A 6,000-nucleotide genomic window follows, 5' to 3' on the forward strand; every position below is an offset into this window, starting at 1 on the left:
TGGACCACAGTCTGCCCCCAGTTGGACACATGTCTTCACTGAAGACAATGAATAGAGGGCAGCATTTGCTCAAGTTCTTAATATTTGCTGCACAGTCATACAAAATTATGTTCATTATTTTGCAGCCAGCACTCAGTTGTGCACTCATACTGTGAGTGCATTCTCAGGTTCTCTCTGAGAACATAATTCCCTGATTATGCAGTAGATTCACTGTTTCTGAAGTATCAGCTCCAGACGAGTTCTCAGTCCAATAAGCATCTTGTGTTTTCAAGTTTTATGCACTAAGGGCTTTGGCACAAGTTACCTTAAAAATGTCATAAGGGCACTTGAAATGAGAGCATTCATTAGTTGAGGGGTGTCAAACTTTCGTAAGTGTCTAAATGTTACAAAGGCAGTTAAGGTTTTTTGGGTAAATGTCACCTCTTTTATTAGACCAACCAACTAAATACAGTAGTTGGAAAAATTGTTTGTTTTTTGGAAGCTTTGGAGCACAAACACCCTTTGCAAGCTTTCAGGCACAAACAAACCCTTGAAAGCTTGTAAAGAACAATTTTTCCAATTATTTAGCTGGTCTAATAAAAGAGATCACACTTACACAAAAAAACTTGTCTGCCTATGTCCTTAGACCAACATGGCTACAACCAACAACGCTCAATGTTACAAAGGTATGCCACTACAGCTGAGGTTTATCTTTGATTAATTTTGCCCAGGATGTTCCAGGGTACTGTATGCATGCTCTGGGGAAACGTCTTACTTAAATTCCTTCAGCATCCGCTAGATGCAGAGGTCCCAGCCACTCTACCCTTTCCCACCCAGCAAACCTGTAGTGGTCTTCCCTGTCCCTTCACCTGAGAACAGCCCTCTCAGCACTTAATTACGGAAAGACCGTGTAGACCAAAGCCGAGACCCAGTTACATGGTCTCACTGCGTGCTTCATGCTCAGCATGGAGCCACTGGGGCTCTATTCAAGGTAGATAGTGTAAGTGGGAGTGGGAAGCTCGCTTGTTCCAGATGCATGCTTTCCCTGCCCAGTGGCTCCATGCTTCACAAGGAGCTGCAGGGGCTCAATTAACCTGGTGCCACATAGCAGAGGAAGCTTCATTATGCCTCTATTTCCCTGCCCTGCTCCCTTTTTTTCTCAGCTCAGCTCTTGTACATGCTCTGTGCAATGCAATCAGTACACTGGTTCTCAGCCTTGTGCCCTGGCTACTTTGCCGCATCCCAGCCTGCAGGCCAGGACAGCTCCCCCATTCTAGCCAGTACAACTCCTGCTGCCCCTAACCCAATTCCCCCTTCCAGCCCAATTGTAGTTCCTTGAGACGCATACAAAATTTAAATCCTTCAATTTTCTAAAATATTTTTTCACTTCTTTTTCTTTACTTCCCCTCACCCCACTCCAAACAGTTTTTTCAAGATTTCTCTTCTCCCATCCTCTGCTCTGGCTGGCCTGCTGTTGGCTTTGGAGGGAAGAAAGCCACAGGCTACATGCTGGTTCGTCCACCTCCACATGCTACCCTTCCCCCCGTCCCATCACAGGGCAGAATTGGAGTCCTGACTCCTGTCCACACCCCTGCTCACTAGCCATTTACTGGCAAGTCAGTCATGCATGCCTGAAACAACACAAACCCTATATAATGCTATAATTTTTATATCGCATTCCACAGAATCTCTGCCAAAGCCCTTAGTTACTTCTATGACATTCTTACAACAGTGTAAATTATCAAGGCTCAGACTATCTGATTAAAATTAACAATTCCTTTTTTTATTTGCCATCAAAAATAAGTATTGCAGAAGCTACTTTTTTTTTTTAATTATCTAGTTACAGGGTCCTAGTCCTGCAATTCTGATTCACATGATTAAGAGTTATTTGTGTCACTCAGGATTTGCAAGCTCACTTTCAAATTTGGGTGGCATGTTATATTCCATCCAGATATTATTTTTGTAATAAGGTGGGGGGTTTTAAATTACCAGTCATAGTTTATAGCTTTCACTAAAATGACACAACAGAATTAACAATAACATTATATATTATATAATAACAAAATTACACAGTTTGTGGTTATTGGTAAAAGCATACAATAGCATTCTACATTCTACTAATTTAAACAAAAGTAAAATTGAACATTCTAATATCATAAAAGCATAAGTCTGTCTGTAATGCTTTATTCACGTTCTGATTGGCTGACAGAAGCAGCCAATCAGAGTGCTCCGAGTGGGAGGAGTGTTGCCATGATTCCAAAGCCGAGCCCTAACCCCACTCCTTGCAAGAGGCAGAACAGTGGCACTCCATCCCGGCCCCCATCATTCTTGATGAGCAATTGGCTAGTAATATATGATGGTACAGAAAAATAAATAAAATGAAGCGGTATTAAATACTACATTAAAAAACTAAAAACGGAAGCATTTTATGTGAAATAGCTTTGTGGCTGGTTTGCTATATTATGGCACAACAAATTAGCTGAATATTTATTTATGGGACCTATGTTTTGTCTTCATTTCCCACTTGCAAACTGTTTCTACCACCCTCTCGTCACATCTAAAATTAGTCTTCGAGCTCTCTGCTAGCAATCTTTTTATGTTACTATAAAATGTCTAGAGCTGAGACACGTAAATATATTAAACAATAAATTAATAAAATAATGCAAATATCTGTTCAACAGAGACCAGATATTGTGTAGACTGGCTCCAGTGACTGAAAAGAGGACTTCTGAAATCAAGGTGTAGTACATGTATACAACTTTAAAAAAATTAAATCAGTTGTATGCTAAAGGGAAATAAGTTGTAGAAATCTGAGTCTTAATTAGAAATAAGCCTGTCAGTCTGTATTTGGATCTGGCTTTCATCCTGGCTTGTGAGATTTTTGACACTTTCAGTGAAAGTCTGTCAACATGATCTTTCTGAAAATGGCATGCTGAAAAACTTACCAGTTATAACACTCTTGCTTCCTATACTGAGGACACGTCTACACATGCCAATTTAAGGTGCTTTAGACATTTTTAAGGCATATTAAGGGCATGGGTCTACACATACATGCCTTTAATGTGCCTTTAAAATGGCAATTTTAAGCTATTCATGCCTAAATTTGATACCTGCAAAAGCAGGTGTCCAATTTAGGGTTGAATAGCTAAAGCTGCTTTAGTAGACACACTAAGGCCCATTAAATTCTGTGTATCCTGACTGACTTGGGACTGTTAGTCTCAAGTCAGTCTGCACACCACATTAATTCTCCTTAGCACATGCATCTAAAAGACCTTACAGCACATTAAGATTAGGCATGCATAAAAGTACATGTAGACGTGACGTTAGAGGAAGGGAAGCTAAAGCTACTTTACTCATTTAAATTGACAAGAAACAACCCACCTCTTTTGTTATAGAAAACCACTTCAAGAAGCCCCAGATAATTACAAAGTTGTTTTGTTTAGTTTTGGGTTTGTTTTTTTAAAATATGTTTTACTCATTATTCACTGGATTAAACTGTCTTGTAACTGAATGAGTGTACTCTGTGTGAATATAAGTTTGTACATGGTACAAAGGCTATATTTATTTGTACATAGGCTCTTGGAAATAATCCATTCTGTCAAATGTATTACTTCACTTTATCTCCAGAACTTTTTACTGTGCTTGTGTACACTTTTTCACACTAATGTATAACCATTGTACTACTGATACACTGTTCCTCATATAAGAGTCACTTTATGTAAATCCTCTGAGTGTGAAAATAAAAAAAGATTTAAACTGATGTCTTTTGTTGAGAGCATCAAGCAGGACAGATCACTCAATCTTGTTATAATTCTGAAGAATTTACATTTTTAACTTTTTAGTATTGCTTAATAGTGCTGTATAAGACTGTCATCATTTGTATTAGAGTATCAATGAAGTGTCCCAATAGACACTGAAGCATCATTGTGCAGCAGTCAAGTAAACTACATGCCCCAAAGAGCATTAACTGTTTGTTGCCTGGGAGCTGTTTGCAATTGGCTAGCATCTTCCACTAGTTTGCTATGAGACTATGAAAAGAGTTTTTACTTCTGGGTACTTCTGCATTGCCATGTGCAAAGAGAGAATATTTTCTAACTCTCAAAGATGCTGTAAGAGTTTTTTATATTCTTATTGTACTCTAGGATCCTCTGATGAAAATCTGTCTTTAAAAAGCCATTTAATTTTCACAAAACCTAAAATCTTCAGCCAAGATCACAGCTCTGTTGAGCTACATGCTGTGCACATAAGCAGTAAGAGACCATCCCTGTTCCGAAGAGTCCAGTACCTAAATAGAAAATACAAATAATGAGCGAGAGAAATTAAGTCTTACTATTGCCCTTTCACAGACCAAGACCAAGACCTGAGACATAAAGAGTTCAAGTCATACTGCGTATAGAAGAGCCAAGACCTTACTTCAAATCTCCCTACTTGGTTACAATGACAAGGCGTGGTGCTGTATGTCTTTTTCCTTACTGTTGAAGTCTATAAAACACTTTGTTTATTATTTGTGAGTGGTAAAAATCTGTCATGCTTAGTCATAAGGCATCAGCTAAATAATTATTTACCAGGCTGCAAGTATCTCTGCAGCAGTAAGAACGCAGCATGCAAAATGCTTGCTCATTATTGAATCACAAGTGTTTTCATTGGTGACAGAGAGGCCTAACTTCCTTGTTATGGCTCAGATCTTGTGGACTGTTGCAGACATAAGGAATGACTGAATACTGAAACCTGAATGTCCAGTACCAAGAGAGGTAAAAGAAGCAGGTGACCATTTTAATTTCTGCCAAGGCTAAAAGCCTATAAAGGATTATACCACCATTGAATCAAGTATAACAGAGCTCATTTCTGCCATGCTCCCTCCCACCTCCCCTATACTCTGGAGACAGGGTTGACATCAGGTATAAGAGGAAAGAACACTCCCTCTGCTAGCTTTGCATCAGTGGGCATAATGGCTAGCCTACATTCAGTTCAAGTCCATCAGTGGTGCAAAATGCAACTTGCAGAATCCAACCCAGAATATTGGAGAATTCAACCCCCCCCCCCCAAGAATAACTTACTTCCTTTTGGTCCCTGGGGCAGTCTGGCCCAGTCCAAAACTTTCCATAGACTGAATTCAACCCTGTCCAGAGACCAGCAAAAGGCACTTATACCACATACGCCTTATTTTGAGGGGCTTTAGCTAGTTAATAGTTCTGTTAATAGTTCTCTACACCAGTGGTCTCTAAACTTTTTTGATCACGCACACCTATCAGTAAAAAATTTTTGAGCACGCACCCCCAATATAAATTTAAAAAGGAGATAAAGATGAAATAACATTTTTAAAATATTTTTTTATTTTATTTATTAATGGTACAAAAAACCTTTTTGCTCTCACTAAAAATATTATTAATAATAATATTATTAAAAGAGCAATGTGATTGAATATGTTTCATTATTTTTGAAAATCTTGGTTTAACACTTCGTGATACAGTGATTCAAAGGTCTGGTTCTAAGTTCAGTTTATTTCGATACTTGGTTTTAATGGCTGTCACAGCTGAAAAAGATACCTCACAAAGATGCATAGATCCAAATGGAAGAAGTGCATCGTTGGCTGTGCTTACTAAATCATGATACTCATTTTTCAGTCCCATCCACCAATTATGCAAAGGTTTTTGTTGAAATTCGGCTAGTAAATGTCCATCTTCCCTGGTGTCAATCAGTTGTTCTTGCAAACTATTTGGAAGGCGTTGCATTTTTATATTTTTAACAAATGGGTTCAAAACCCACTGAAACTCTTCGTTTGGAAGTTTTTTAAACAGGTTAGAAAATTCTGTTTCCAAGTTTTGTAAGTGTGCAGATATGAGAGCTTTTATAGGTGACACACATCGTTTTCAGCAACAAAATCACATAATGATGGAAACATTTCCAAACATCTATTTTCAAAATGCTCTCTCCATAGCATGAGTTTCTTTTGAAAAGCAGTTACTTTCTCACTCATTGTTAAAACGTCACCTTTACCTTGAAGGGACAGATTAAGTGTGT

The sequence above is a fragment of the Crocodylus porosus genome, unplaced genomic scaffold (assembly GCF_001723895.1).
Source record: "Crocodylus porosus isolate Cpor-Errol unplaced genomic scaffold, CroPor_comp1, whole genome shotgun sequence".
NCBI lineage: Eukaryota > Metazoa > Chordata > Crocodylia > Crocodylidae > Crocodylus > Crocodylus porosus.